Below are 23,662 nucleotides of genomic sequence, written 5' to 3'. Positions count from 1 at the left end.
CAAGGTGAAGGATTATTTGGTTTATTTGTATTTATTTTGCACTTTTTCTTTTTGCCTGGTTTCTGATGCAAATGTGGCTCGTGTTACCATGCTTTCTGTCATGTACCTCTTAAACCCACAATTCCATACAAATGAGACAGAGGTACAGGTTATTTCTTCCCTCAGTATTCATGAGGAAACCTGGCCAGTTAGGTAGGACGTTTGACTGTCTCAGCTACAGGAAAGGCAGCACAAAAAGAAGCGATCGGAAGGGCTGATCCTAACCACATCCTAACTACAGAAAACATTTTAAATCAAAGTTTATCAACGAATAAATCCAAATCTTCAGGGAACTAGGTTTCTTTAGTTCCGGCACTGCTGGAATTGCTTGTAATACTTAGTTTTATTACCTATAAAACCAACATGGTGCAGAAAACTCTACACTGTTTTTGCCTGGCTCACTGCCCGCAGAAAATGCACTCTGAGCAAAGAACAGACCTGGAGCACTTTCCGCAGACCACCTTGCCCAACCCAGTGACCCACACAATCAAAGAAAAACAATGTGATGGTCAGAACAACCTAAAAACAGACACGGCATGTCAGACCACAAGCCTCCTTCCCTAAGTCACACAGTGGCCAACAGCAGATACTCGGAGAAGAATACAAACCCCATGACATTCCTGTAGTAGTAATTATCCAAAATATTCTCCCAACCTCCAGTGGTCTGCAGCTCAAGGCTCATTTAACAGCAACCGTAAATTTATCCAGCTGCTTTAGAAACCACCTAAGCTTTCCGTGTGCCTGTGTCCTGAGAAAGGAGTGCCACAACCCACCTCACACTTGCAGTTATCACCTTTTGTTTGCATTCAGCATGGCCCCTGCTAATTTCATTTGATGCTCCTCAGTTCTTTTTCCACAGAAGACATGAACAGTTATCACCTTCTGCCCCACGGTATTTTATGGACCTCAGCTGTCTTGCTCTCAGGCTGAAGTCTAGTCAACGTAGCTGTTCCTTACACAGTAGTAGTTGTTCTACATCTTTGATCACCCTTACCTCTTTCTCTGTGTTTTTTTCCAATTTTCATATCTGTTATGGCAGAAAAGAGAAGGAGAAAAACTGCACATGACCTTCAGGATGTAGATATACTGAAGATGCATGTGCATGGCAGAATCATGTTTTTTGCTTTGGTTTCTTTTTTTTCTTAATGACTCAACATTTGCTGCTCTTTGACTTTTTCCCCACCATTAAGCTAGCATGTTAATAGCACTCTCCATTACAACCTCAAGACATTGTTTCTGAGCAACAGCCCATTCAGAGCATCTATACAACACTGACACACATACATACACTTTCTAAGATATATACTGAGGAACTTCAAAAAGAAAATGCTGTAATTCCCTGTATTACTATTCCAGCCCATCACTGTGATGGAAAAGAAGTAGGACATTGGAATTCAGCTCTATCCTTCCTCTTCTGTTATTATGGTATGTGATTGATTCTGTTACACAAGGAAAATATTGCATGTGAAAGAGTCATAATAAATCGTAGGTCAACTTAAGCGGACTAGAAATTCTGCATATGGAAGTTAAACAGCCCAAGAATGCCGACAAACCTTTTTGTCAACCTATCCTGAAATTTAATACAAACCAATGTTGGACTTAACTTTATATTGTCTTCATCCCATACTAGAAAATGTGTACTAGGTAATAGGTTCATTAGAGCAATTTCAGTACAAAAGAGGATTAATCATCAAAATATAAATACAGATTTATATAGTTATCTGTAAGTATATTGTGTTCTTTTTCAGGAAGAACAAATTACAAGCAATTACAAAGATTATGTGAATATAATTTACCTGTCTGCTCAGTCCATGAGATCTTCAGCAAGAAACTGAGGTTAAAAAAAACCCAAACCAACCCAAAACAAAACCCACCAAAATCCTCCCCAAAATCAACCTGGTCTGATGGGTTGTGAGCGGTCTGGAAGTAAATGACACTTCTCGTATGTGGATAATCACATAGGCACATGTTGCTGTATACTGACCAGTCATAAAAGATCACAGAAGCAGCAGAGCACATACCGTGTGAAAACCAGAAGATAAGGTGAATTTTTCCTCTCTCTTCTCCTGAAGGCTGGCAAAGATTAGTGAAATTAAACACTGCCCAAGGCAATTGTTAAAAGCAGTTTGGCCATTAAAGTCATGTCATCTGGTGACCCAGCTGACCTACATTAAACCCAGGCTAAAGGGCAATGTCATCTTTCTTTTCCTTTAGATAGCATGACTTTGCATCTTCAGCACAGATGGAAGACAACCCCTTTGGCCTTCTGGTTTCTACCGTATCCCTTGCTACAAACCAAAGTTAGCTGCAACCATCTTTTGTACTTGTTTGGTCTTTGTTTCACACTACTATGATACTACTGAGCTGAAAACCAGCAAATTTTCTCCCTTAAGGGTATTGAACCACTGTCTATCTAACCAGACGCTGTAGCACTCCATATACTTAATGATGAGAAAGATTCATAGGCTAATGCATATATTACAAAAATTGCCTATTGAATTTTCATTAGATACATTCAGCTTGGACAGTTTGAATAAAAAAGATGTTATAATCACTTTTCTATTAAAGCACTAAATGTCAAAGAAGAGGTTACTCAACAAATAATTTACTTTACATCTACTGGATGGCCTACAGCTTCTCCACCCAGATTTGAGAGCTGCCATGTCGATAATTTAGATGTTCTTTAAGAATTTTTCTAAAACCTTAATACTTTACAAAGATCATTCACAATCCACAGAAATGCTGTTCCACAGATAACATGGTGGATCATTCCTGTACTCTAATCCACTTCAGCATTACTATGCTGAAGATCCAAGACCACTGCTTGCAGAACTGCAACAGAAGCAACACCCTCCAAGCACAATTTACTGTGCTGCTGTCTTATAAACATTTTACAAAGAAGAGTACAAGTGGCTCAAGTAGAAAAACAGACACTAATTGCTTCAGTGAAGACAAATCAAATGGAATAGGATTTTGCTCTTGTTGAACCCATATAGAAAACTGCCTTTTACATTGCAAGATTTGCATTTAATTAGGTCAAACAGCTTTAGCTGTTGCTTATTCTTAGAACCATAGAATAATTCAGGTAGGGATGGATATCAGAGGGTCTCTATTCCAATCTCCTAACAGCAGGGTCAGCCATGAGAGCAGACCTAGCTACTCAAGGCTCTGCCCAGTCAAGCCTTGAAAATCTCCAAGGAGGCAGACTGGGCAGCCACCCTGAACAACCCATGCCTCTACTTGATCATGAAAAGGAAAGCTGCTTCCCAGCTTGTCAGACCCCATACTGTCTCGTTACGAGGGCTGTGTTAGGAAATTTCATTACGTCAGTTCATAGGAAGGAAAGAGGATGAGAAACAACACAACAGGTTCGCAGTGTTTATTATCAATACCTCATTTAGGCACTGTCATTGAGGAGAAACCCCTGTTTTATTCAATCCCTGTTTCTGATAGCAAATGGTGGTCAGCACAGGATGCTTTAAAAAAAGATATAAAATGAATAAAATCTTGCAGCCTCAGAGGAGTTATTGAATCATTTCCATGTTCTGCTCTCTCATTAGAGAAAACCACTTTGTCAAAATCAAAGAATATTCTTATATTTCATTCCATCTTTGTTCAGTGGGGGCTGCAAGACACAACACTTATTTATGCTGCAAGAGCTTTCTTGTTTGTCAACAAGAGACATTTTCAAGAGCTGCCAGTGTGCAGTTTGAAATTAAGTTTATAGCTTGACCCTGCAATGTCTTTCATTAGTCATCTTTGTCAATGGGAATAAATTGCTAGGCTGCCTGATAGCTCAGGTGAACAGCATTTTCTCATGTGACTAGTTCTTTTGAAGTACCACAGAACAGGAACTGACTAGAATTTAGATTTCTTCAGTTTCAGATGATGCAAATTTATAATCCATGTATGTTTCATAGTGGAATATTTCTCCAGAAATTATACATCTGCTAAAGCATTAGATTGGTTTTACCCACAAAGAATAAAAGTTATTCCCTTGTTTGAACCAGGAGTACACTAAACAGTCCAGCAATAAAATCATCTTGTTGGTTTTACTCATACTTTCAGTCTTCAAAGTCTTTTAAGAGAACTACAGAAATGTGCACAATGCATAAGAATGCAAACAGCTAAGTCAACACAAAGTTTAACTTTTTTTTTTTTTTAACAGCCAAACTATGTGTAAAAAAAGTCAAACACAATTCCAGAGAAATGGCATTTGAACTACAGCTGTCTTCTCTGGTGCTCAACCACACCTGGATCTTACCGAGGTAAATACCCTCTACCCTACTGAAGGATAGTATCTTACTGTTAAAGATCTAGAGAGGCATGCAATAAATAAATCCTCTGACTGTTATTTAAAAATAAGGGCATTCAAACACCTTCCATTGGATAGACTCCTTTCTTAAGATTATCATGGAAGAGAAGTTTTCAGAAGGAATTTAAAATGGAGTCTAAAAAGCTGACAGAAAAGCAGTATTCCACATGGGCTAGTCAAGTAATTCCTACAAGGAAAGAAGAGCAGAACAAGCTCTTTAGCTAGCACACTTAGACACTGTTATATATGCTGGTATATGGTTTATTGCAACTTTCATAAACAGAAATGGAAATTGTGTTTTTAAAAGCCACACCTGGAATACTTGTGAGATTACCAAACTCATCAATCTAATATGGAATGAAATCAAAAGCTGAAGCTTAGCAAAGAGAAATCTCAAACAGAAACAAGTAGGTTTTTGTCTTTTTGTTATTTAAGCACCCATTTTCAGCATTCAGCATAACTATCCTTTCTCTTTCTTTTTCCAAAGGCATCTGGCTGAAGTGCCAATTATTGTCTGTAACTGCTTAGAAACTAGGCAATGAGGACTTTAGCAGAAGATATTGACACCATTTTAAAATGTGAGAGAGATGTAGTCAGGGAGCAGAATAGGGCAGCATGAAGAAGTGAAGAACTCTGTCCTCAGGATTTCTAGTCCAAAATACTTCACGCAAGTTCAGTGTTGTGTCCTAATGAAATACACACTACTGAAGCTTACCTGGTACCTGCAATATATTACAAGGTGCTTACCACATACATAACGTTTGCCTTCTGTAACATACCAATTCTCCTTGCCTCTTGCTGAAATTAAAACAAGCGTGACCTTGCCATCCTAACAAATAAAATATTTAAACACAGGCCACAGATTTCTAGAAAAAGGAAAGCTCTTCTATTTAGCTGCATACATGATTTGCTGTGAATTTATGCTAAGCCAAACAGAATTTCTATTATTGGAGGTTATTTTATTCAAACTGTAACTTCCATATAGTAAATGGATGTTGTTTTGTGCTGTGTTTGAAAAGCATTTGCATGCAAGGCCCAAGGCAGCATTGCTGCATTGACAACCAGGCTAAAGAAATGTGTAGGTTCTGGCTCTGGGGAACTGTTTTCTCCGAAGGGTAAGGTCATGTACTTTTCATAAAAACTACTGAAATCTCCTCAGATAACAACTCTTTAATTTCTATATATGGCAGAATCAAGCATAACAAGCAGAAACCTTCATCTAAACCTCGCTCCCTATCCTAAATAGAAGAGCAGGGAGAGCAAGAGAAGACCCTACCTGCCCCAGCGGCTGCCCTGCTGCCAGCGTGGTAAGACAGCAGAAGTGTGCTGGGCACCCTCAAACAGGGGCCAGCAGCAGGGTGTCCATGTGCTTCAGGGAGGCCTGGTTAAACTCTCAGTTCAGCCTCAGCCATGGGATCCCCTCTACCTTTCACCTACTAGCTTTCTTTCTAGAACAGCTCAAAACAGGGTAACAGATACAACAATAAAAATCCAAGATGTGGAGTAAGGAGCTTTAACTGCTCAGAGCCTCTTTACATATTTTCAAGAGGCATTTTATTCATATGTTTGCTTTTGTCCCCAGAAATAAAACCAGTATTTTTGTCAGTCTAATTTAAATTGCACACACTCACTGTTTACCTCCTCTTATTTGCTTAAACACAGGTTCTCTATACTGACTAACTTTAATAAGATTAGTTTCTCTCTGTTGTTCAACATTTTCTTTTTTTGATTGCTATTACAAACCATCAGGTAAGCTTGTGTTTCCCAGATGTGAAACAAACAGTATCTGCCTCCACTGGACGTGTTGATCTAAGCCCATGAGCCTGAAGCACCTGCTGAGGTGCAGTAAGAAACTGCAGCTAATTCTGCTTCTGTTACAGTTTTGTGCTTCCAGTTCTGCAGCTCTCCATTTATTCCCCCTGCCTGCTGAGCAATTACGATGCAGTTTGATTTGAACATAAAGTTACTGCTAAACCAAAAAATTAAATGAAGTCTACTGTTAAATACAAAAAACTTGCTTAAAAGATGCAAAATTGGTAGAACTTTAGGAAAAAAAAAAGGGGAGGGGTTAAAAAAAAATCCATTTTTGCTTAAGACTTGCTCCTACCATTTGGACGGGGAACAGAAGAGGGTAAGAGGAAGGTTGGTTTTCATTCACAAAGTGCAAGGATCTAAAGGTCCACACAAATGCTTTTATATTTTATTTGGTTATATTTGGAATGCCAGAGCATACACAAAGCACCCAGACATCCTCCCCACTCCCTGTGGTGGAGGCCCCCTCCGGTCTCCTCTGAGGGGCTCTGTCATGGGAGATGGGTCAACATATCCCTTCTCCAGTGGGGAACGAAGGTACTTATTACAGATGGAAAAGTTCTGCCAAGGGGTCATGACAGCTTCCTGCCACATTAACTTTCAATAATTATTCCAAGTTTGTAAAGCAGCAATATGGATTTTTCTATTTAAAAAAAAAAAAGCATCAAGTCATCAAGTTCTTATGGACCCCTCTGCATTCAAGTCTGTCCTTACAATCTTAACACTTGGGCAACTTTGTTTTTTTTCAACTAAGGAATTTACAAGCTCTCCTAGTAAGCTTACAACTGCCACATGTTGAATACCAGTAGCTTTGGATCTCAAACGCTTCACAAGGTATAAAGAATTTTTTTTCCACTATCTTTATCTTTCCTTTAAAAAAATTTCAAGACATTTAAATAAAAGCCCTGAAAATGTGAAAATAGGTTTAAACAACTTTTATATAATTATTTTTTAAAAATCATAAACACAAAATTTAAAATTTTAATACACAATTCTGTGGTACAGAGTATAATTTTTTTTTTGAGTCGCATACCGTATTTCTATCATGCACTATACATATCTTTAAATGAGGTGTAAAGATGACCATTCCTTCTGGAATCTCACAGAAGTATATATATATTTCCCATATTCACACTCCTTCATTCAGCTTTTTTTTATTACCAGAAAGATTTAATTCTTGTTATAAATAGCTTATTCTAAAGCTAAATGTCCACAGACAATTTGACGTCAAATTACACCTTTGTCTAGGGCAACATAACAGCCACACATGTAGAACTATTAAGGAAATGACCTAATAAAATTAAAAGCTTCCCAACACACACTTTAAAATGATCATTTGTGAGAGATGCTTGCCAAGCACCCTCTGCCTTCATTGTAGGGAATAATTCAGTCTGCATTCGGCTTCACCCCTCCGTTGTCAGCCACCTATTTGTCACCTCCCTTTTTCTCAGGTAATCAGCTCTGTACTTAAGAGTATCTGCACACCAGTCTCCTAAGTCTCGTCTACCTCAAGACCTTTTGCCGATATTTGGGGTAGCAACGATTGTAACCAAACACGGGTAACCACTTGCCCAGCTAAGCACAAACCACCATCAGCAGCATCTGCAAAACTGTAATAAAATGGCACTCAAAAAGGCTTCTCCAGCTCATGCTTCCAAAGAAACTGTATTTAGCAGCAAATAAGCAGCAAGAATGTTGTTTTTATATCACCTACATTTATAAAAAATGTAATCTAAGGGCATACTCTTGGAGTGAGATTCTTGCCTAACTGAAGAAAGCATGGGGGGGCGGGTGTGATTTATTTCAGCAGCAAGGGCATCTCACCCACCGTTAGTGCCCCACATGGGTTTGTTCAATAAAGGGCTCCAGAGGACATGGCAACTGACTCATTTCAAGGACACACAGTGAGAACAATACCTGTATCTTCCCCAGTCTGGTAAGATTCTTCTCAACTAGAAACATTTCATTTCTGCCAGGCAAAAAGGACTCATTATATACCATACCTCAGCTGCCAACGTTCTGCTTCAGACTGTGCACAACAGTCAGGTTTAAAACAGCTGCGATGTCCCAGACGGCAGCATGGAAAGCTACAAACCAAACCATGTCCCAAACTTGATCCCAAGCCCACTTCACATGTTCGCTCTCACAGAAGCTTTAAAGTGATTTCTCTGGCACAGCTTTATTACAAAGGGAGAAGAGACAGCAAATTAAAAATACAGAGTTAGTCACAGGAAAATGTTGCCTGCTCCTAGAAAATCACTTTGTAGGATTACCTTTTCTGAAATTCTGGCATCTAGATAATACAGTTTGAAAAGAGATTTTGTTTCAGTGAAGCTTAGTTTAAACAAGGGCTATTAAACAGGGTCAGAAACGCCACTGCTAGCTGCAGAATTACAGATGAGCACAAGTTGCATACATATAATAAGCAGCTCAGTTTGATAAATGAAAAGATGCAAACTCAGTTACTAGCAATGAGAAAGATAGGAAATGTGAATGATTTAATATGTATGAAGTAATATTTTTTAATCTAAAAGAGTTTTAGCATAGTTTAGAGTCTCCCCTCCTTCTTCCAACTCTGTTCACACTCTTTCTAGCAACTTCAGCCATAAGCAGCTCTACAGCAAGGTGCTAACAAACTCTAATGCTTTAAAAGCTTTTAAACTGCAGCAGGCAAAGAGCAAAACACTGTTTAGGAGGCAAGGGGAGAGGAGAGGGTAAAAAAGAAACCATACTGAAAACATCAATGAAACAACAAAGATTTAAAATTCATCCTTCTTACAAAAATAGCAATTATTTAAACTATGGTATAAATATACAATCATCGCACTAGTTGGCTGCATAGGGGTGTAATGAATGCTATGCTTTTTAAATTAAAGCAAATGTATAATTAAAACTATTAAATTATTTTTAGTATTATTAAACTATTAAAACTGTTTAATTATATAATTAAAACTGTACCTTATTTGAAACATTGGGAAATCACTAACAGGAAGAGTTCCAACCTTATCTTTTGCATGCCATGATCTGAGCATGTAATCTTATATATACATCATCAAAACCTCCTACAGCAGTTTATATGCACAGATTAAGATCTACAGTTTACCTTCCAAACTCGTATCTGGGCATTATCCGTACTTTACGGAAAGAAAACTATGACCCAAGAAGTTTAAAACTACTCACCCAACAGTCAACCCACAAATCAGCGTGATATAAGGTCCTCACCAGTTTCAAGAGTTAACATTTGTGCCAATTTTTTTTTAAAAAAAACAGTTCTACCACGGATGCAGAAGATGCTTCCTGCAACAATGCAGAAACTTTCAAGAAGCCAGCAGAAATGAAATCAATTTAAGAAGTCATCGTCTTGAAGATACATTTACAAGCCTGACCATCTCCTCCACAATTCAGTTTTCCAGGGGAGATATGAACAAGTATATTTCTGCTTGAGCTAAATGGACACAGAGGAGCATCAGTAATGCATGTTTGGCTACAGAGTTCTACATGTAGCTAAACATTTTCAGAAAAAGTATTTTCCTATTTTTCCCCGGCTGCTTCATTTTTAAAGTATGATTTCACAGACGCAGTAATGCAAAAGTAACACAGCTTACAAGATTCAGGTAACTGTCTCAGATATATTATAAGCAGAGAAGCAACAACCTGATGCAAGCATGAATTTACGTTTTTTTCGCGACAATTCTGTTGGTTGGAAAAGGCACTAAGTCACATGTGGTACTCCACATTCAGAGAGTCCTGTAATGAACATGCCTTCAAAAAAGCATTTTTCCATGCCTAAAATCCCTACACTAAACCAGTGTGACATTTCATACTTAGCTTCTGAGAAGTAGCACTGAAAATTTAAACAAGAGAGGGTAATTGATTCATTACATCCATTTCTACTATATTTCTTTTTGTATTTTTTGGTCCCCATTTCAAAAGGTATTGTTTAAATTGCCCTAATCTGCAAACAGCAACAATAAGTGTAGCAAATACTTGACAATGAAGATGTAAAGCCTCTAAAAACCTGTTACCTTAGTAACCATGGGAATGCAGGAGAATAAGAATACACAGAGTGTCAGGACATCATTTTGGATTCCACAGGGTTTGGGTTGAAATACAGTCAGCTTTCATTAGCTTTTTGTTTTTCCCAGTAGGTCCTTGGACTTTGAAACAAAACCTGAATGACAGCTATGAGCAATTCCAGCCTTACTCCTGATTAGCCACACCAAACAAAACAGCTCTCTTCACTGTGAGCCCCCCTGCCTTTGCACCCAACAAGCCTTGAAACAAACATTATTTATGCTGCTATCCCCTCTGGATATCACTAATAAATCTCATTCCAAAGAGAAGAGTAAAACGAAGAGCCACTTTCCTGGGACTTAATAGATAATTCACTTTAAACAAATGTACTGCAAGAAAAATAAAAAGCCAACATATGCAGGACATTTCTGTAACCTCACAGTTTATTTACAGACTTTACAGGGTATGTTTATTCAACACCAACACTAAGAAGAATTTAGCTGCTCATTTAAGTAACACTGTATTTCCATTTTACTCATGAAGGGGGAAAATAAAATAAAGAAGATAAAGAATTGAGATCTGTGCCCCTACCCCCACCGAGGCCTGTTGGGAAGCTTGTGGTCAAGACAGAACAGAACAAAGATCTCCCAACCGCTAGCTTTAGCCGGCTTAATTCCAGGTCCACCCCCTTGCTCTTTGCTGCTATCTGGTCACTTGGGAAAACAACCTGAAAAAAAAAGCCCCAGGCAAAAACTTTGGAAAAATGCACAAGAAACTCAACCATGTGGATTATGTTAGATCCAGCCACTAGAACACCTAAATGCTCCTTGTACTTTACACATACAGCTTTATGTCCACACTTCCCTCCTCGAGTACAAACCAGGCCTGTTCAGAAAGTTAGAGAGAGTCAGCTACTCTCCTCACCTGTGAATTCTGCAGTCAACTACAAATTACAAATATACAGCAATATAGCAAATCAAAACATCTGCCTATTAATCAGAACTAAGTTTTCTCTAAAAGCCTGATCAACCTTCTAGATACAATGATAAAGCATAGTAGTGTTGGAGAGCGAGGAAAAGAGAGGGGAAGGGAAGGAACATGTTTTTGCTCAGTGAGAGAGAAAAAAAAATTGAAATAATGGCCTTCTTGGTCATCATGTGATGACAAAAATCTTTGCATCAAAAAAGCCTGGAAGGTAACAGTAGTTCAAGGACACTGGTCTTACCTCGCCTTACATTGGCTCACTTCTCTTCCGACTGATAAGGTATTTATTTTCCATTCCCAGAAGCTGCCATTTCAGGACACCATTGATACATGTAAGAGCTACTGCCTCTGAATATTTGTGGTCTTCTGCTGTCATTTACACACATATATAAAGCAGTACCACACAGTGGCAACACCCATTTTACACGCAATAGTCGTCATTCTCTTTTTCAGACTGCCCTATGTGAATGTCAGGATCATCTTAAATGTCATTAATAAACACCAAAGTTACACCCTCAAAGGCCACTTTAAGAGATTGGTTCATCTGCTCATAGGGCGAACCAGCAGCATTTCTCCACGCAACGGCAACCTCCAAGTTAAATCAAAAAGAATATCTAAATTAATTCCAATTAGTCATTATGTATGGAAGAATACTTCTTGCATTATCCAGTCACACATTTTGTAGATATATAGAGAGAGGAGCTGCTCTTCCCCACTCATGCGCACAATCAGGTTTCCAGAAACAGGCTCATCTCTACAATGGTAAGCACATTTACAACAGCAATGAGCCAGCAGGTTATAAAAGAGCACATTTGATCCAGCCATGTACAGCAGGAAGGCCATCTCAGGTTTTGAGACATTAGCTTAGGCCTCAGAAGTCCAATTTTCAGGTCAATCGGTCCCTCCTTCTTTCAGTCACTCAGTTCTCTAAGGACACGAGGAAGAATAGGCACAATCACTAAATATTTTTTTAGGAGAAAAGGATTTCAGATGAAACCATAAGTTCTGAGGGGGAATAAAAGCTTCATAAAATACCTATTTAAATTTATTTCTTTAGCATACAAACCATTTTCAGAATCATATTATTGAAACCAGCATACGTTTCCATAAATTACCAAAAATTCTATTTGTTTCCAAGTTTCTGTCTAATCTACCCACAGTCATACTTTCAGATTGGTTTCACACACACTCTTTTTGCTTGATCTGGCATAGCCTGACTGCCACCCTAAGCAGGGTAAGCTTGCTTCTGCCTCTTGGCCAGCCCCTGAAAAGGTTCCTCCAGCAGGGAAGATGAGAGATTCTCTCCCAGCAGTACCTACACCCGGAATGACTCTACTGTGAAGAAGCAGAAAAGCAACTGAGGTTAACTTAAATCAGTTGATTTCATCTAATCTCCATGAAGCTTCTCCACGGATCTCGCTCCCTTGCTGTAAGAGATTAAAAAGTGACTAAAGCAGCAGTTACAAGCAGTCCCAGAAATTTCAATCTCTTATGGAGACTGCTGCTAACTACAAAGCAGTCCCACCACCCATGGCTATTACCCAAGAGGGAAGTTAGATGACCGGAAGACTGCAGAGCAGAACTGATCATGATGACTGTTCTCCTGCAATGCACTTTCAGAGAGTTAAAAATAAATAAAGCTGCCAGAAGTGGTCTAAGTGGAGCAGCTCAGTCAGTAGCCAAGCCAATGGAAAGCTAAGACCAGAGGTTAAGCACAGTCCAGCATGCCCAAGGCCAGGACCTCTTCTAAAGGTGAGTTGGGGAATAGCTTCTAACACAGAAGAGGGCTGTGATGCGCTATGAAGTAGTTGGCCACATATCTCCACTGAGGACATGTGACTTTCCAAAGGTAAGCTTCAGCAGAAAGCTGCATGTCAAAAACAAAAGGCTCCCTAAAAACCTTTGGTGTGTTGCTTCCTCTCTGGAAAGCCTGTCAGTGGTACTGACAGCCATACCTTCCCAGGAGAAGGGAACCTTGGCACTTTCACCTTTGATGGACATGGTTTTCGAGCTGGGTAGGAAAGGATAGCGCCATTCTTCTTACAGCAGGAAGTCATTGCTACAGCGTCCAAACTCTTTCCTGCAAACCACAAACAGGCCTTTTTATCACAGGAGAGGAAGATTTCTCAAACTCGTATTAAGGACAGGACCGCTATCAGCTCAGTAAATGGAGGCTGAGTCACTGCTGCAATAGGAACATTGTAACGACAACATGGGTGAGGAGCACGCATGAACTCACCCCATATGGGAAAGCAGCTTATCATGACCCTACCTCTGTACTCACCCTCCCAGAGAAAACCCCAGCAGGACACCCTGACATTGAACAGCATTGCTCAGACTCTGGTTGACTGCGCTCAGGAGAAGGCAAAACACACACATAAATAATTCCATCTTTGCAACAGCAACATGAGAAGGTGAACGCAAGCAGATGCCAGTCTTCTACCTAGTTCCCTTTCTAGAATTACTGCCTTCCTGTAGGTAAGGTAAGCCACAGGCACTGTGCCTTCTGACTGGCAGGTCTGTGGCTGCTTTTATGTGGGAACAAAGGACACAACAGATCTGTTTTAATGGCAGAAATGCAGTACGACCCAACCTGAGTAAGCACGAAGATAAGTGCAGGCCTCTATTCTAACCGCTCTGTCATCTGCACAGGCCACAGACTCAACTGCTCAACCCAGATGCTGGGAGAACCAGACTTTTTGCAAGTTGCCTACAATTCAAGCTAGACAGCTTAGCAATGCTCTCTTAAGGGAACAGCGAAATATCTGTATCAGGACAAGCACTCATCAATTTCTCCGCACCAGACGCAAAACTGTGTTCCAAATATCTAGAACAGGGTTTTCACCTGAAATAAAATTCCCCAAGTTCTTAATTTTTTTTTCCTCATAGAAACTCAGTTCTGCAGGAAGAAAAAAATTGAATCAGTTCTCAAGCCAGTTCAGAACAGTTCCTTCTTCACTGCAAAGTTTAAACTCTTTCGCCCCGAACATCAACCTAATTGGCACTAGTTCTACAAATGTTTTGATCTCAGTGTAATTTCAAGACAGACTGAAAATACCTGAAAGGCATGCTGATGGTACCTATTGCTTTCTACCAAAAGAAGGGCAAAAAGCAGCACATATGCATGTTCCATTAATTTTACAGAAGTGATGTCTGTACACCCATCCAGTTTACAAAACTTCCAAATGAATCCCAAAGTAGGATTTCTCTACCTAACAGAGGGCACATGTTTAAAATCACCTCACAGTATATGTGGCATTAATGGTTAAAAAAAATAAAAAAGACGCTACACAGTACTGATCGCTTCCACCCCAACCTGTTCCACTGCACCGGCCAAGCTCCACGTGTCACTCAGTAGTAAACTTGATAAAGGAATTTATCCACCTAAAAAGTAACCTGGAAAAAGAAGTTCTTTTTCAAGTGGATCAGTTCCCCTGCGGGATCCCAGTGTATGCCAAACAAACAGCAGCAGAATAGGGGAAAAGGCTGAGGGTGGGATGAGGAAGAAATGGGCAACCAAGTAGGAGGATGCGAGGGCTAATCAACCAGCAAGCCACAGTGCTGTCACACAGGTTCATTCACATGGTTTGATACAAACCTTCCTTATCAAGCCAAATCACAGACTTTTAATTACGACATGCAACTTTAAAAAGAAAGCAAGCAAGGAAATCTCACAAGACTTCAGCTCTTCTACCTGTAGAAAGCAACCTGAAGAGTATGTGGGAAAAATAGAAGAGAACAGGAAATTAACTTTTTCTAACACCCTTCACTCTGTGAAGTGACTTTTGGGAATTACCTCCAAATTTCATCTACTGAGTGATAAGTAGGCTAAACTCAAATAAGCAAAGACCTGTAAGATGCCAAGACATTTGTATTGAAGCTCCTTCCTTCTCGCGCTCCTCTGTAATGCAGCATCATGGAAATACTCCAGGGAAGAGTTTCACTGGCTGAAGAAAATATCAGTGACTATCATTGGCCTATTGCACTGAGGGACTTCACTCTCTTTTTGCAGATATTACCTGTCTCCTCTAGACACAAGTCTTTCTTTTTCTTCAGCCTGGATCTATGAACCTCTTCTCTGAATGCTGAAATTCAGGGCAGGGAAAGAAACGGTATTGGAATGCTTAATAATGGCAGCTACAGAGAACATGTACGTATTTTCGCATGTGCACGCACCTTGTACCCTGCATGCCTAAAACTAAAGGAAAAATACAGGCTTCTGCAATATAAATAAAGCAGATGACTTAAAAATAATCTAATCTGAGTTCAAATCTATCCAGCACCCTACTACTAAGCAAACATCGGGAGGTACTCAAACAGAGAATGATTTTCTGACAATTAAGCAAGAACAATAGCAAATATTCCACTTGCAATTAAGAATCTGGGTTTTGTTTTCACAGAAACAGTGGGGATTTCTTCAACAGTGACTTCAATTAACTTCTGCTCCCGCACACCGCCAAAAGACTTAACATGCCGAAAACCATGGCTGCTTTTTCCCCAACAAAAAACCGCATTATTACATCCTCTTTAAAAAAAATGCTTCAATTACATTTATTACACTCACCTACTGTACTAATGGGTACTCCCAAGGGGTGGGGGGTGGGAGGAAATCAAAACAAAACCACAACACAGATAAAGAAACCCCAGCAAAACCACAGTTAGTGGCCCCAGAAGAACCAAAAACCCTTACACATTTTAAAAAAATAAAATAAAATTAATAGGTCTATTTTATGGTTGCCACAAGCCAACCTGCTGATTCAGGGCAATGTCACCAACAGTATTCTTATCCGTAAAGGGTAACAATCAATTGTTTGACAGAAACAAAGGAGAGCTCAACAGGAAATCAACCAGCTCAGGACAGATGGTCACTGAATCAAGTTTCACCCCTCCCCTCTCCAAAAATAGGCTTAAGAGGCATTTTCTGTTACCAAGCAACAGCCCGAAGGAAGGCATAAATCTTTTCCTACATGTTATTCCCCTCCTCCCCAGCACACATACATTTCAATCTACTAGGGCGGTATTTTTGTGGGTTTATTTATTTTTTAAATAGTAGGTATGAGGGTTTATTTTGTTCCATGACAACGCGTTTCTGCCTGCCCACTAGCCACTTCTCCTTTTTTCGGCAAGGCAGCTAACTGTAACCACGCCATGAGAGCTACCACGAAGGTGGGTTACAAGCAGGGGTTCAATGCTAGCCAGTAACCCCTCCATGTTTGGCCAAGGTTCACTGGAGACCTGAGAAATTACTCCCCCGAGGACAATTCCTGATGATTGTTTCATATAAAACCGACATGACCCTGGTCACACCCTAACACGAGAGGTGACCTTTTAAAAAACGTCATCATACAACCCTGTACCTGCTTTAACCCATAAAAATCCATAAAATTTAATCCCCCAAAAGCACCACAGCATCTTTAATGTAACATACAGACCAGCAGACTTACAAATCATTTGAATATTTGGAGCATTAATCCTCTCATACACCAGCCACCCTAAGTGAGAATCAGCTATTTGGGGTAAGGGATGAGTAGGAAAAGATAATCGACATTTACTTTTCTGCTGGGCCAGGGGAGGGAAGGAGGGGAAAGGGGGGTTGGAGAGGAGAAAGAGACCCGATGTGGCTGTTTGTAGAGAGCAGGGGGAGGGGAGCAGAGAGCCAGGGGGTAAAGGACAGCGGCTCTGAAATTCAGATTAGCACCCGGAGAACAAACCGGTTTGTTTGACCCCCTATCATACAAACTGGTAACAGGCCGGCACAAAAAGAGATGTAGTTATATTTAGTCACACAAAGAGGGTAATCTGCAATTTTTTTTAAAAAAAAAAAGCTTTATAATTATGACCCTCCAAAAAATTAAATGGGGAAGAAAACAAGAAAAAGTATCACTTCGGCAACAAACTGGGTAATCATCCTCTACAAGCATGGCGCCTGGATTATCGCTGACACATACTTAGACTAGTAAAACATATGGCCAAATTAAAAAAAAAAAAAAAAAAGAGAGAGGGTATGGGGGAGGGGAAAGGTTGTGACAGCATGTGGCCTGCAAACGCTTTATTTACTCCCTCTCCTCACCTACCGCTTGCTTTAGCCAGCTTAAGACCTTCTGCCAGACACAGCCTAGCCTATTTCCACTGGGTGTTTCATACACTCCTGTAATACCAACACAGATCCCGGTTAGCACCGCTACTGCGGGTAAACAGAGCCCTGGCTGCGGGCTGCTTCGCAGACGAAGGGCCTTGGACTTTCGGATCCATTTTACCACAAAGCCGTCTCGGTGAAGACGCTGCCCGGGTTCCCCGCACACAGCAACCGGATCTCGCAGGGAAACTGGAGACTGAGATGGTTAAATTCAATTAATTAAAATTAAGTTAATGGAAATTAAACAGAAAGTTTGAACACAAAAGCCAAATTAATAACTGTATGTATACCAAGAACACAATTTGGTCTACTATGTCTAAAGCTTACTGACAAAAGCAAGAGGCTCAGCAGCCCAAGGTCCTGTAAGGAGACTTGAACTAAGGTCCCTCTAGGCTCAGCCATAGAATACTATAAAAACTGATCATTACGGTAATATAGTGCTTAAAAAACTAGATGGACGACCACCATCCCCATTTTAGAGACAGGGAAACTGAGGTGTGGAGAAGCCATGTGTTTCCTCTCAGTGGCAGAATTTGGAAGCAAAATCAGATCTTCTGCAGACCCAAGACCAGGTTGTAATATCACCCTCAGCATTCAAATGAAAGGATATTGCTATTTATGTAAATTCACAGCCAATACCAACGTTTTTACAGCTGTTTTGCCTTGCCTCTTCACAGCTTAGCAAGTGCTCGGTAACTAAATCCACTTCTTTACTGAAACTAGGCTCCATGATCAGGCAGGCAATGCTAGTTAGCCCAGAGTTACTCAGGAACGGATATACCTGTTTTTCTAATGCATTCAGAATTTGGCTAAATAAGACACGAAAAAACTACAATTTTTCTCTGTTGCATGTTAATAATTTGGCAATAGCACATTAAAATCATTATGGACTGTAACAGTTTTGTTTCTTTTGAACATCAGTGGAAATGGTGTGAAATATACCATGGCAACAGAAGCCCCATATTATTCCCATGCTAGTACATAATATGTCATGTGGGAAAAAACCTACATTGTTGTTTTGCGTAAGCATTTTTCATAGTTTTAGAAGAGGCCTTTTCTCTTACATTCACACATATGTCCTTTACACCACTCTGCTATGGTAAGAGAGGGATAACCACATAAGCGGGGAAAGAAAGGTTGTTTCCTTTTACCCTCTGAAGTATGTCATTGTGCTTTTCTTCAGTGGCCAAAGAAACTTCCATATTCCTTGGCCAAGGTGGAATCCCCAGACACATAACACGTATTTTGGTCAAAATGTAAAAGGACATAAGTTTACCTCAAAACTCCCTCCATAATTCTATGATTCTATGAAATGAGGTTTCATACTACATTCAGGAGAATCACAGGATTCTATGAAGGAGCAGGAAAGAGCCTGCTTTCCAGGATCTTATTCTTAAAAAAAAAAAAAAACACAACAGATTTTCTTTGGATTCTCTAGCTCTCAAACTGCTAGCTTAGAACTCCAAGTCTCCTAACTCAGTCTATTATTATATTAGGTTTAACTTGACTCTCTACCTTGAACTAAGCCATTCTCCAGCAAAATAAAGCATAAATCTGTATCTGTAAAGGATACAAACAAATCCCCATCTTTTTTGCCATGGAACATAATAGCAATTGGCTGTGTTCAAAACACAACAATCCCCAGTTACCTCTGACCTGCTCTGATCAGATGTACTAAGCTCAAGCTGAAGTTACAAAAACATGTTTTCTCAATAGCAAATAATTCAGTAGTAGGAGAAGTGGAACCCAAAGATCAACTGATTACAAAAATCTTACTAAAATCATGTAATAGTGCTCCTCTCCAGTAAAGGCTAGGAGAAGGAATAGAATGGTAAACAACAGTGATCATCAGTTAAAAGCTCTGTCAAGTAAAAATAAGTCCAGCTGTAGAAACAGAGAAAGAATTACAAAACATCAGGGATAGGCAAGCCAGTAATGACTGCAGATACATCATTGCAAGCCTCATTTCTAAAACAAAGAAAATCACAATCTGAATATTATCCTTCATATGGCTATATGGTGACATTGCATTTAACTGTTTACTCACCAATTTGACATCAACCCATTTCAAAAGAGTCCATTACTCTTAAACTGTTTTCTCCTTAAGTATTCATAGTTTTGGGCTATTTTTCCTGGCACATATAATGACAGTATGGACACAAGAAGGTTCACCAGTGTATTCTCTTATCTCTGTGCGCTGACTGAAAGAAACACAGTTTATGTGATTTATTTCAGATCAGAAAGGCACTGTGACACCACACAGAATAGACCTCATTTTCAACAAGCATTTTTTAATGAGAAATTTATCAGTCCCTTTCAGCATGAGCTGCACTTTGGAACAGGGCGGACAAAATTGTTTTAATGAATTCATCCTGAGGCCAGCCTCCTTCTGGGCATTGGCCTCAACTACACGAATTTTCTGTCCTTGGGGCAAAGGATTAGTTATGAATCATAAAACAGTTCTACTCTCTGGCCCTTGTTAACTTGCCTGTCAACTTCTTCCTAAAATTGAGTTTCTCGAAGAACATTCAATTTCTAGCTGCCAATTTCTAGTCCTTCTTTCCCCCTTGCTGTGTTTTTTATATAATAAACCTCAACTTCCCAGCATTTATTCAGATAATCATGTGGAGCAGGAAAAGGTACGTTGTCATCCAGGCTCCATTCCTCTTTTCGTAACTGCAACTAAAAAGCACCACCCGCCTCTTTCCACACTTGGCTGTTTCTCCTCTACATATGGAGTACGTCCAGCTAGAATATGGCAGCTAGAGGGAAACTACAACCCACATACTGCATCATCACATAAGCATCAATATGTCCAGAAAAATAAAACATATGGGCACCCATATGACTCAGTTATCAGAAAGATGCACAAGGGCATGTAACTGCAAACAGCAATTCCCAAATCTCACCAACTAACAAAATAATAAGTAGAATGGATTGATTGAAACAACATAAACAAGTTTCTCCTTTTTATGCATGCTTTCTTTTAGTCCTGAAAAGCCTTAGAATTAATAATACTGGGCTTATTTTAAGTTTCCTCACAGTAAAATGTTTGATTATGACCATTAATCTAGAAAGATTTCAGACAATGCATCAAAGTCAATCCATCAGGTATCATTATTGACCTTTGATGCTCAATCTTCCGTCCCAGACAGGCCAAACAACCTCTTACAGAGTCACCCCCACTTTCCAGCCTTCCCAGAGATGCTGCAATTGCCAGACCGTTTCGGGGTTGCTATCCAGTAACATGACAAGACCTGCAGACAGCTGCCAGTAACAGAACTCACTGTGTCTCTCTGTTGATATGTGTGGCTCGATATGCAGTCAGCATGTATTTCTGATGACATAGAGCAAGCACATCTAGCACAGAGCAGAAAAACAGCCAGAAAGAAGGCGACAGAGAGCAGGCTACCAAAACAGTTCATACTGCCAGTAGCCTGTTCCTTGAGTATGTCTGCAAAGCCCTTGGGCCACATCAATTGTTTCAGGAAGCTGTGTCTTACCAGTACGTAATACTGCCCAGTTTTATGGGGTTTGTACTACCCCACTTTACAACAAACAACAGAACCACAGAATAATTCGGGTTGGAAGGGACATCTGAAGGTCAACGAGTCCAATCTCCCACTCAAGAAAGGGCCACGTTGGAAATCCTGCGAAAGTATAATGTTGTTCTGATGTATTTTGGTTCACGGCTGATCCGCATCAATAGTTTTTACTTGTTATCCTGTCAAATTTAAATGTGAGGCTCTCAGTTATTCTCAGCTAGATGACAATGACACAAGAACTGAAGGTCCATGTCTTAAAAAGTCCAAGGCACAAAATACAGTTATTCCTCAAAGAAAGTTAAATGTTTTATTGATGCAAATGCTTTATCTGTTTCCCAATACACAGTTTTTGCAATTTGGACAAACTACTAATGAAGTACAAAGCAAATATCCAGTCATGTGTCAAGGTTATACATTGCGGTTCATGCTGTGCTGTTTATATAGTGAATCAGAATAGAGAACACAAGCTTAGAGATATCAGTATCATCAGACATCAGAAGTACCAAAACTATGCAGCATCTGTTGCATTCCTATCTCTTTTTCAGCCCTAAGACCCTGAACTACATGCCACTAAATTCAAAGTTGAGCCCATTTTCACAGGACAATTCAATTAAAAAGCATCTGGAAGAATACTGTCTTTTACTGAAAGTAAGTCCCAGATCCAGTTCTCATTTATTACATTGCTGGGACAGCATCCTTTAAACATGGTGATCAAAAGCAAACCTTTTTTTTTCTTTAAAGAGACATCTAAGCAACATTGTTAGGATTAATTTTCAGCTGTTCTGAACCTACAGGTTATAGAGGTTTGCCTTTTGCATTGGGAGGAACTCTGGCAACACACACATGCAACTTCACAAGTTCAAATCAGCACTTAATCTGTCGGGCCTTAGCACATAATCAGAAATGGATTTACTAGAGCGACAGCAAATGGAGCTAGAAAACCTTTACTGCACTGTGTAGGGGTGTCCTTAACCCCTATCACAAGCATAGCCTCCATCTTTCTACACCAAATCCACATCACAACCGGAATCACCCCAAAGCCAAGCCTGACAGAAAGCCAGCCAGCTGTGCTACAGCTGAAAATTGAGCATCCATCTGCACAGCCGTCAGGCACAAGACATCTCTCAATAAAACCATCACGCTGGACAGTCAGCAAGCAAACACTGTTCATTATGATAGCTGACAGCAGTCAGAAGAATGCCTTTTTTTTTTTCCTCAGGCTTTTCTGCCACAAGGTCACATCTGCTGTTCAAAATTGAAGTGGTTTTTTGGTGGTGACTTTTGTTTAAGAGCTTCTGAGGCATACTGTTTTGAGTAACATTACTAGAGGCGTATCTACTACACACTAAGAACTCCTGGTCTAGCTATACACACATCTAAAGTCAAACTGTGAACAAAACAGAGTACAGACAAATATAAAGCATCTCAGACAAGCAATCATTCAAGAAAAAGAATCCTATGACCCATTAAGACATTGGACCATTATTATATTAGACCCCAGCACTTCTAATTCATGTTCTTTTCTCTTTCATATATATATATGTATCAGTGTGTATGTATGTATATATACATCTCTAGAAGTATATATGTGTGCGTGTGCACACACACACACTATCCTCTCTAGTTTGTCCAGTCTACAGTTTAGGGGACTTCTGGAGGAGACAACTGCGTATGCATTTTCCACGTAGCACCCAACACACTCTCATGCACGTAGTAAGAAAGAAGCGTATTACTAAGTTAATGCTACAAAACAAAACAAGACTGTATGTCTTGTTTAATTTCTAAATTTCATGCTGTTTAATTTCTAAAGATTCCATAGCTCAAGACAAAAGCTTGCAAAACTAAGGTTTTAATCTTGATGCCCTTGAAATCCAGCTTGCCTCCTATATCTGCTAAAAACATGATTGTGGACCTGAAGGAAGAAGGTGAAATAACAGTCTGGTAGGCAAGTCATCTTCCCCCTCCTCAAAAGTCTTGGAAACTGAGAGCTAACTCTCCTAATCCAAAAAAAATTTGGCAAGAGCTAACCTTCAAAATTTGCTAAAACTGCTGCAATCAGGACCCTGAGGATATGCGTATTTTTCACTCTGAACTTCTGCTTTTAAATACACCATCAGCAGCTCCGTGTGCCTCTGTTCGAGGATTTAAAGTCTTCTTGGAAGGCTTTGCCCTCTCCCTCCCCTCCCCTTAAGTTTTCTTCACAATTGCTCCTCTGTGAGCTGGTACTGATCACTTGCCTAATCCACCTAATTCTTATTGTTCTCACAGCCAGAATTTTCCCTTTAAAAGATTAAGATTAGAAAGAGTAACAACAATAATGTTTTAACATTTCATCTACACAAATAAATTTTTGACAGTGTTTTTTACAAGACTAGGAAACCAGCATGTTCTTAAATGTCACATATAACATGATTGGCAGGAAACTCTTTCCCTTTTCTTGATGCAGTGAAGGGCACTGTTGCTGTAAAAATCAAGACCTAATTCCCAGTTTTCCCAAAGGAATCACCTACTTGCACAAAGAATCTGATTCTATATAAACAGTTTAAAGAAATTACAAGATTAAGCTTCCTTTATGAAACAACTGTTCTCAAAGTTAATTGAAAATGTGAAAGGACAGGAGCATAAAGCCACCTAAGGCCCTAAAGGAACACAGAATTTGGGGGGCTTCCTGACAAGCCACAGGGAGATGGTCAGTAAGGCAGGAACAAGAGCGGTAAAAGCAGATGGCATGATCTCCTGAACAGCAAGACTGATATGCAATTGCACACTGTGAAACACCACATTACAACCAACACCTTATTACCAAGGGGATAGTAA

The 23,662-nt window shown here is 39.7% G+C and overlaps 1 protein-coding gene across 11 annotated transcripts in view; it reads right to left on the bottom strand.

Annotated features, from left to right (window-relative positions):
• GREB1L (GREB1 like retinoic acid receptor coactivator) overlaps positions 1–23,662 on the bottom strand; it is a 142,238-nt gene that overhangs the window by 112,459 nt on the left and 6,117 nt on the right. Inside the window, exon 1 of one of the 11 annotated variants that reach the window (XM_075084793.1) lies at positions 10,192–10,280. The exons of the other annotated variants lie outside the window; for them this stretch is intronic. The gene's annotated coding sequence lies outside the window, so the exon portion shown is untranslated. Of the gene's footprint in view, positions 1–10,191; positions 10,281–23,662 lie in introns of those variants that run through there. 11 annotated transcript variants of the gene reach the window in all.

This window comes from Phalacrocorax aristotelis, chromosome 2 (genome assembly GCF_949628215.1).
Source record: "Phalacrocorax aristotelis chromosome 2, bGulAri2.1, whole genome shotgun sequence".
In the NCBI taxonomy this organism is placed as follows: Eukaryota; Metazoa; Chordata; class Aves; order Suliformes; family Phalacrocoracidae; genus Phalacrocorax; species Phalacrocorax aristotelis.
This window is presented reverse-complemented; position numbering and strand designations above follow the sequence as displayed.